The sequence below is a fragment of the Theobroma cacao genome, chromosome 2 (assembly GCF_053813885.1).
Source record: "Theobroma cacao isolate CCN51 chromosome 2, ASM5381388v1, whole genome shotgun sequence".
NCBI lineage: Eukaryota > Viridiplantae > Streptophyta > Magnoliopsida > Malvales > Malvaceae > Theobroma > Theobroma cacao.
Genome location: NC_142640.1, coordinates 16,182,828 through 16,193,201, shown reverse-complemented (window position 1 = coordinate 16,193,201; position 10,374 = coordinate 16,182,828). Strand labels below are relative to the sequence as shown.

The following is a 10,374-nucleotide window of genomic DNA, read 5'->3' as shown; positions in this document are numbered from 1 at the left end:
CCACAGTCCAAGGACGAACTAAATGCTAATTTGTTCGTTGCTAGAAGCGGAAAGATGACCAAACGTGTTGTTCTATGCTGTCTGTGATCAGAACGGGTAAAACCAAATTATTTGGCCTTGCTCTTTTCCACACTTTTATTTAATATTAAGTTTCTGTCTTTCCTTTTGGTACATTGAATATGTTTAGGAAACAAAAAATTCAAACTTTAACCTTCTATTCTTCAATCTTTTTAATAAGAAAGAACAAGTTTTAAGTTTTTTTTTTTGTTGAAAATCAAAGGCAAGATTGTAGATTTAATTCCTACGAATTAAGTACCAAATCAAAGGCAAGGGGGTTATTCAAAGTCTCTAACGCAAAAAATGATTCTGATGATCCAACAAAACAAACCCTGTCAAATTAATAACTAAATAACAAATTCATAGTCCATCAAGGCAGAACCTCGCTAATACCACTCCTAGGTAGTCAATAAGACACAATCAGACCGCCTATAACTTGCAGTAGAGTTGATAAAACGCTGCCCGCTGCAGGTGCTTTCTTGTTTCAGTTACAAATCTGAGAGATCTCCTAGACCATTTTCTCTGGCGCCGAACTGAGAACCTGTATACAAATTCCATGATAAGCTCCAATTATAATAATGGCTCGGTCCCACGAAGCAGGATTACTTGAACCTGCAAAACTCAATAATTAATGTTGATAAGATGACAGATTTTCCTACAAGTAAATTTAAGACTTCGAAGTAGGGAGCAATTATAGGAAATGAAACATAATTTCGAACCATGAACTTTGATCGTTCAATCGCCTGGATGTGCGGAGGGTCACCATGTTACCTGACTGTAAATTCATGCACCCACACACAACATTTAAGTGCACAAACAAGCTTTTATGTATGCATTTTCATAAAGCTAAAAATGGAAAGCACAAGGCAATCGCTCTTCAAAGACTTGGAATAAGGTACAGATTATATCCTCCCATTCCGTTCTAATATCTGGAATGAATTGGAAAAAAATGTTTTACGTCTAATAGTTTCTAAAGGAACAGTAGAGTTTTCTAAATTGAAATTGAAAAACACAGGAGATCAAGGCCTTAAATAGAGCTTCAGGGGAAGAGAGTAAAACAAAGTAGAAGTAAGTTGATTTGCTTAAAACCTCATTTTGCTAGAAGCCAGCCGTATCGAACTTCAGGCATGACCACTTTTCCTTCTTAATTGTCTTAAATATCGTCTACAAAGTACAAACTTTGACAAATCTGAGTTAATATGTGATTTGGAGGGAAAACATGGTAGAACTTGTAAACCAAAGAAAGAAAGAGAAATTGCAAAAAGAGTTGAGAAAAAGAAAGAAACAAATTGGAAGGCTGAATAAAAAGAAAAGGCACACGTTCCGAACTTCTGAAACAATGATGCAATCAAGCACCATAAGGATAGTTGCAAAAGGCATGGGCCTAAAAGAAAAAGGTAAAACAAATTTCAAATCCATATCAAAGAACAAGTTTAAGTTGTTATTATACTTACACATATCTATCTATTTATCTATATACAATTAAAGAATCAAATATATTCCTCCATTTAGCTATTGGAAGGGATTTCCTCAAAGGTAAGTTTCATGATATAATAAAAGAATAAAAAATAGATATAAAGTTAATTAACGATTAGTGAGACCATTTGCAAAAGCCTATACACTTTATTAGTTGACACAACCATGCCGAATCTTTCTCATTCATTAATGGTTTGTCACTATAACACAACATGCATCGATCAAACATCAACTTACTAAACCTGTACTTTCTCTAGGACACGTGCGTACAAATGATTGCACACTCCATGTCACCTGATCCGGGCAAACTATACTTATAACCATGAAAACGAATAGGAATAGGATCCAACTAATTAATAATAATTGTTTAGCGGAAATCAATTGCCTGCATTATACTTGAGAAATTTGATATAATCATAGTGTAATAGGACCAGTGGAAGATAGATCCCACCACCAGGAATCTAAAAAACCTACTTTAGGAATTTTGATGGACAATATTCTGATTTCTTCCACGGTTGGAAATGCAATCTATGTTATGCATTAAACATTCCAAGTTCCCAACATCTCAAGCGTTGCCTACTACTTCAAACTTTGTTACCACCGGATAATGCTAGCCACATCGAAATTAAAGTTTCGGAAGAATAGTAAAACGTTTCTTTAGATAAATAGAATGGTTTTCAAAACGTTTCCGTACCACCTATTTACAACTAATTAACCACCAATCAAATCAACCAACTAATTGACCAAATACTAAAAGTTAAGGCTCTGGTTATAGCAAGGTGAACAATTGGCAACGTTGTGACCTCTATAGATCAACTGGTCCAGACAGTGTCCTAATAAAACAAAATTAGTGTTTTCCCTTCCATATGCTAACTAGCTACAACTACAAGCTAAGTTTTGATAGGTCTGGCGCAGCCCGTGAACCAACAAAATTCAAGAAAAAATTGTAGAAGGTTAACCACCATCTCGTGGTGTTACTTGACAAATACAATTACATGCTTTGAAAAAAACTAAATGGGAACGTTACTGCAGCACCAACGATTTCTTGTCTTAGCAAAAGGGCCAGAGCCTAAAGGGCAGCCTTTTCTTTTTTCTTTTTTTTTTAAATTAGCTTTTTGCATTCATTAAAATGAAGGGAAAGATATTTTCCCCTCTTACAAAAGTAACAGCAGAGAAGGATTCGAGCCACATGAGTATTGGTCGAAATACCCGCACCTTACATAGAGGTGTACCCCCAATAATCATTCCAAACAACAAAGCCCGTCTCAACATCCTCCTAGCACTTTGTTTTTGTATATGTTAAATTCTCAAACATTTAAATATGTACCCATATAGAAATAATAGAGAAGAAAAATAAATAAGTATTGAAGAATATCAACTAGCTTCAATAATTGCAGTATATTTTGTTTGTTGGCAGAAATAATTTGATAGCTAATATTTGACATTTTGTTAAGATTGAAATTTTTTGTCTAGAACTCTTTTTTGTCAAAATAAATAAGAATTGAAACTCTTCAAGCTTTTTCATTTACAAGTTCTTCTAACCCAATAGCAATTTTTAGTGACGGTAATAGGGTGTTTATTTTTCTAAAAAATTGCCTGGATTGGGGACATGCATGGTTTTCTTTTTATGAGCAGAACTCCACTCATCAAGAAGATAATGCTCCCTCAAAATTAGAGAATTTTCAAATAATGGGTAATTATCACACTCCCATTACAAGTATAACACTTATCACATCACTACCAAAAAACAGGCTATTTTCAATGGAATTTTTCGTTGAAAATAACGTTTTTCGACAGATTTCCAATGAAAAATTTCGTTGAAAATTTCGCCGGTAAAAGCCTAGTCGGTAATATTTTTTGTTGGAAATCTGTTGAAAATTTTCAACGAAAAATTCTGTTGGAAAAAAGTTGGTTTCTGTTGGCTACACATTAGAATTCCGTTGGAAAGTGTTGTGGAAAGAATTTCGTTGGAAACAAAATATAGATAGAAAATTCCGTTGGAAATCAATTTCCAACGAAATTTTTTGTTGGAATTTTTTTTCCAACGGAAATTTGTATACTAAATTCATTGCATATTTTTTTATTAATACTTTTCCAAAAAAAATTACCAATTTTCATTTTAATAATAATTTATCCATTCACATCCACATTTGACATTCAAAATATATAAAAGAAACACACATTAAAAACCGAGATTTAAAGTCAAATTCATACAATTAAAAATTACCCTAAACACACAATATCTAAAAAAGTTAAACACATTTAAATATAAAGCTAAATGTGTTATTAAACAACTATACTAAAAAGTATCCAAGTGTAGCAGTGAAATATAGACATTATAGCATAAAATGTCCTGTTTTTACTTGTCAAGATTTTAGCTTGAAGGTCCCGTATCTCCTTGTTTTGAACGCGCATTAATCTTGATCATGGTTTCCATACGTGCCATAAATTCACTCATGCTTCCCGTCATTGCATTCTTAATTTCTTCACGTATTTCCCCACGTATTTCGTCATGTATCTTACCTAAGTTTTCTAAAAGATTTTTCATTTTTTCTTCCAATGCAATTGCGGGACTAAGAGCGTTTGAGTTGTTAGGCCCACACGCAGACTCAGATGTTGCTACATTGCTATGTGTTCCAATAAGTAAAGCTGTAGCAAGCACCCAAGTACCAAACCCATACACGTGAGTGCGTGTATGTCACGATCCGAAACTCTCATCAAGCCCATGACAACCGCCGCAACGTCTCGATAGGCATTCATTACCTCGAATGCCGATCGAAATCCCGCAAAGCTTAGCATCAGCTTCCGCATCTCCTTAGTGAGCGACAGTTATTAAATCTCGTATTTCAAGAAATTATAAGTCGTTTCTAAATCAAAACAATAAAATATTATTTTCTGGCTCACAGGGGCATTTTCATCATTTTTTTTCGAAAATACCGAAACCCACCAAAAACATGGTGTAAAAACTAAATATGTTTATACATACTTTAAATCAGATAACTGAAGTATAAAATTTCTTTTACAGTGACACGTGGGCCCTCAACTAACCAAAATGCATTGAAAGTTGAAAACCTACAGCTTTTACCAATTCAAGTCCAAATGAAGGTCCTTGTCAAAGTTAGCTAACTATGGAATTTCCTGAACCTGAAATGTGAGGAAATGAGGGTGGTGAGATTATAAAATCTCAGTGAGTAAACAGACATCATCTAAACTATCTAAAGGCGAGTAAATAGAGATGAATTAAAATATCTTTTTCCAATATATGTTTCATAACATGAATATTCAGTTTACTCAATTAATCAACATGGCTTATATATCTCACAAAACTTAGCTTTTACCAAAATTGTTCTCGCGGGTACCTTCGTCAAGGTATCCCACTGAGACCGCCAATGCTGTTAAATGTCCCATACCCATAAACATGTTTTTACATCTGACACACAGCCGTTCCTTGGCGTTGGTTGAGTCTCACTCTCACGTTGTGGTCCACGTGAAGTACACTCAAATCTTTACCTTAGGAGATACTTCATCCAACATTCCCCCCGGAGGTAAATATATAACTGAGTTACCATGCCCCTTACATAGGCAGTCCACAGAAACCCCCACCACTACAGTGACTATGGATTATTTTATCTACCACCTGATTTATAAAATTCTTATTTGCATGACATAACAATTTATCGCAATCTAACCTCTCAAGGCTAAATACATAGTATATATAATTTTGATACAAATACCGACTTTACCATTCATGCTCACATATTGTTATAAGTCATATAATTTAAAACACAATTTATAACACAAGCAAGCAGTCTCCAATTACTCTATTTTCAAAACCAGTATTCAATTTTCCATAAAATTTATAAAATCACAATTTCTCCTAAAACGTAGTAATTTACCATTTAAACACATTTTCTATAAAATCACACAATCGTATAAAACTACTCTAGATAATTAAGACAATAATAAGTTTACTCACAGTTCTAAGAGTCGATGTACTCCTAATCCCAGTCTTCAAGCACAATCTCTGTAATTTTACCAGTGTAATTTACTCACTACCTATCCACAATGTATAATACATAATTCACCACATTAATGCTTGACCATTATAAAATCAATTCAGGCTCGGTGTATATGCATGATATGATTTGCAACTTATCCGACTACCGCTTAAATGCGGTACTAACCTAATTCGACCTATTACCCGATTAAATGACAATTGTGTCCGATTTGACTTCAAATTACTCCATTTCATTTCTAATACCTCAATTCACCAAACATTATTCAAATAACACCAATTTCAACATCAAAACCTTCCCATTTCTTCATGAAAAAATTCAACCATTACAGTGCACTAACACCGTGATTTTTCCTACTTAATTTTCTCACCATTATTCATCATTTTCTAAGCCATTTCTCTTGAAATAATAACAATCCATCACCCACACACATCAAGGAAGATTTGGCAGTGAAGATTCATGGGGAAAATGGATTCCTTTCTTATTGTTTTGCTTCTAAATATGCTAAACTAACTAAAAACACTAACATATCTTAAAATCAATTCAATCCAGCATCTTTCTCTCTCCATATCCATTTTGACCAGCTATGAATTCATCATGAAAATATGTTTTTCAATCATGAAAATTAAGGGAAAATGCGTAGGGAAAATAGTTCATAAACTAAAATCAAGAAATTTTACTTTTTTTCAGTTGATTTCCTTGAAAATCCACACTTTTCTCTTGAATTCCTTTCCACCTATGGTTTGTTCTTCCTTTCCCCTTTGTTTTCTTGCTATGGCTGGCCATAATGAAGAGAAAATGGTGGTGTGGGCTGATTTTTATAGTTAAATAATATAATAATTTACACTTGCCACATGACATTCCATGATTGGTCTATTTTTTAAAATTCTTATCTTTTAAGTTTTAAATCTCCACCACACATTATTCAAGGTTAAAAAATGATGATGGGTGAAGACCTTGTGCTGAAAAAATGTTCTGGGGGTGCAAAATTATCGTTTTACCCCAAAAGTGGTAAAATTACCATTTCGCCCATATACTCCAAATTATACCTGAATTAAAATTTTTCACTTATAAACCTCAAATCATACTCAAATACTCAAATCATACTCCAATAAGTCAAATGAGGCCAAAAAAATCTTTTCTAAAAATTTTCATTTTGTTCTTAGGTGGCAAATGATCATTTTACCCCTAAATAGTGAAAATTTTAATTTGACTCCAAATTGATCTTCGAACTTCAAATTATCATTTTGACTCATCTCTGAGTTGTGAAACTCTTAATTTCACCTTAAAATTTCTATTTGAATTAGTTTGTGGCTTAATCGACTTAATGGTACCATTAAAGGCAATATCGTCTTTTAACGATTCTTCGAACTTCCTAAATATGTAAACATCTATTGAACATGTAAATGACGTCGTAATTATTTTATAGAATAGGGTTTGACAGTGTAGTTTCCATCACTCCAATTGCTTCAGTCCAAGCATGCGGATCTAATTCTGACTGAGAATATAAATCCTCACCATACTCTGTGATAGTACAAAATTATACATTTCTTACATAAAAAATTAATCAAAATTATTATTCAGCTAAGTTGTCAACTTTAAAGTAAAAATAAATCAATTTTATACGTACACTCGTAGACTTGGACTTATTATTTATAAAATACCATGGCCCCTTGAGCGCTTATGAGTGCGGTTGAACACTTCCAAAAAACTAATATCTCGTTTCATCTCAATTGCCTGCATTTATTTACAACTATATATGCTCAATCATAATCGATATATATAAATAACATGTAATGAAAAACCAAAGTCAAATTACTAAACATACAATTTAAATTTAGTTTGAAGAAAAACCATACATATAAATGCGAAGTAAGATTAATTCATACCATCATTTTTGCATAAACCACAAATGAAAATGAATCATCAGTGTGCTTTGGAATGCTTCCTTCTTTTGGCATTAAACAATTTTGCCTTGCCTTTCTCAATTTGTTTTGTCATTCTTCTGTACCCCAATCAAAAGCAAAAAAAGTAATAATAATAATAATAATAATAATAATAATAATAATAAAAGACTCCATCAAATTAATAAGAAAAATAAGCAATCAATCCTTATTATTTATGAAAATTGTAAATAATGGGGTGAAAGGTAAAAAATACCTGTGCTAAGTGACACTAATAGAGAGTGTTGGAAGATGTAGACAATAACAGTAGACGATGCAGAGATGAGCAAACAAAAGCCGAGCAAATAATTTAAGTAGCAAAGTTTTCAACCATTCTGCTAAAAGAGATTTACATGAGGAAATAGATTTACAATAAAGGATACAAAACAAAATGACTAGCAACAATGTTAAGCACTCAAAATGAAGCAACAATGTCTATAAATTGTATGCTACTCACCACTATTTTTGTACTTATCCATATTTTTAAGAGTTGTAATTGTACCCCAAAACGAGTACAAAATTAACTATCTGTAGCAATTTGATCCAAAGTCTAATATTTGTTTTATTTTATTCTCTAATCTAAGGAGACAGTTGTTCCTTCTACTTTTACAATCACAGTGAGTGGAGCTTAAGCTTCCCACTCGACGCCAAAATTGTAACAGCTCATAATCGTCAACAAAAATTACTCTTGCACATAAAGGAATGGATGTGATTAATTTATTACAGTTTTTGAATCTATTTCATAAAAAGGAAAACAGGATCCTTGAATGTTTTTCAAGTTAGTTCAATTCAGATAAACTAGCATGAAAAATGCCCTCTCAGGTAGGCCATCTAACAAAGCTGAGGAGTGTAGAAGACGGTGCTTGATCAACGCATAAGGCATTTTCAATGCATGACAAACGAGTAGGAGCCGCAGGCAAAAACTTTTCCACAGGACAATAGGATTATATGAGGCATTTTTCTTGATTGACTTGTAAAATGGTTGAACTTTCAAGCCACTGAATTAAGCTTCATTCGGTCACTATGTGAACTGATTTGCATTGATTTTGCCGGTCTAGACACTCTTTGTAAACTGTTGTACAAAAGGTCACTATTCACAATAAATGAGGTCTGCTAGTGGTTTCAATTATCATTCCTAACCCTTCAAAGGAATCACAAAAATTATGTCCTGCCAAGGAGAGCTGTTGCTTGAATGTACCGTTACAGGCGTGAACGTTTGAGGCTGGCTGATGAAGCTATTTGTTAACAAATCTACCCATGAATCTAACAAACTCATCTCACTCTCATTATATATATCAAGTTTCAACTCAATATGATACTTTTATCATTGATTGAAAATATCATCTTTTTCAATATATATTTAAAAGTAGAAATATATATATATATATGCATGTACGTATTTATGCGTAAGTGTAATTGTTAAAACTCGTATAAAGGTTCAATTAAATTACTACTACCAACTATATTTTAAAATTTTGAAAATTATTTGATTTAAGTTAAAAAAATTGTTAGATCAGTGATGCATGAATTTAAAATCATTACAATTGAAACGAAAAGTTGATGTCATAATCTTAAATTTTTTAAGTCTCTTGATTTAAACTTGAATTTTAAGTTTTTTAGATCACTAAACCCTAAACTCGAAAAATTACTACATTGGTAGTGCTTAAGGGGAACCAACACCCATCCCATATTATATGTAAGTACAATTGTTTAAAGCTATATAAAAATGCAAATGAATAACTACTAGCCACTGAACCTTCAATTTAAGTTTTCAAGGGTTAGTAGTGCTTGGACTCGGTGTATATATTATTCCTTTTGATTTAGGGATTCAATGAATTCTTTTATTCATTTTTTTTCTCCCAAGCCTATTTCACGTATCTTAATTAAGTTATACATGATTTTCACTACAAGAACTTATACATACAACACATTTATGCAACACTGGCTTCAAACTTCTTAAAGAGCTAGAGAGGCGTACCAACAACAGACTGAACTTATACAATACAATCTAAATTCTGTACTCAACAAATCCCACGAAAAGTCAAGCAAAAACTCACCAAAGACTAAAGTGAATATCAGCCCTCATATCAAAACCCATTTCCAAACGCAGACTCGATGCACAACCACAGTAGCAGACCAAGCACTCAAACACAAAATACAAAAATAATACAAAAAAAAAGAAAATTAAGAACTTGGCAATGACCCACGAATGTGGGTTCGGATTTGTGATGAATTTGGAGGGTGTGAAGGTGGTATGGCCGGCTAAAGGAGAAAGACAGAGATCCGATTATGAAAAGGCCGGCAAGAAGGTGGGGTTTTGGGTAGTCGGCAGCAAGGATGAACGGCAGATTTTCCATTGGAGAAGGTTTTTGAAGGGGGGCCAGGAGGTAGAAGAACCAACAAAGGAAGATAGAAGAAAATAACAAAGAAAGATAGGGAGAAGAGAAGGAGATAAGAAGACGCCGATGGAGAAAGCTGCAGACGGTTACGGAGAAAGGTGAGGAAGAGAGAGGGAAGAAAACAAAAAAGAAGAAGGAAAGAGCTTACGCCGGCGGCGAAGGAGAAAAGAGAGGGAGAGTGTTCTGGAGAGAAAAGAAAAGGAACCTTTTTTACAGAGATGAGAATGAGGGAGAGGGCAAAAAAGAGAATTTATACTTAGGGTTTGGAGGGATTAAAACTACGTCGTTTTGTGACTGAACAAAATCCCTCCCTACTCCATCAAACGGTGTCGTTTTCGACGTTTAGGACGTGGATGAACAAAGCACCGGTGTTTACCAACTACCCAAAATCAGTTAAAATGCACGACCACATAACATTAATTTTTGCAGAAAATTTTTGAAGCTATTAATAATTTTATTTTTAATTAATTTTTAAAACAAATA

At 33.4% G+C, this 10,374-nt stretch overlaps 1 long non-coding RNA gene across 4 annotated transcripts; it reads right to left on the bottom strand.

Moving 5' to 3' along the window:
• Positions 1 to 352: 352 nt before the first annotated feature.
• Positions 353 to 10,096, bottom strand: LOC18608948 (uncharacterized). 4 transcript variants are annotated; one of them, XR_016024853.1, is made up of 4 exons: positions 9,550 to 10,096; positions 7,710 to 7,827; positions 7,439 to 7,554; positions 353 to 669 (listed from the first exon to the last, which is right to left on the bottom strand). It is a non-coding gene; the product is annotated as an uncharacterized LOC18608948 (long non-coding RNA). The 4 variants fall into 4 exon arrangements; XR_016024854.1 differs by lacking the exon at positions 353 to 669 and adding an exon at positions 4,489 to 4,677; XR_016024852.1 differs by lacking the exon at positions 353 to 669 and adding an exon at positions 6,792 to 7,286.
• Between the last annotated feature and the right edge of the window lie 278 nt (positions 10,097 to 10,374).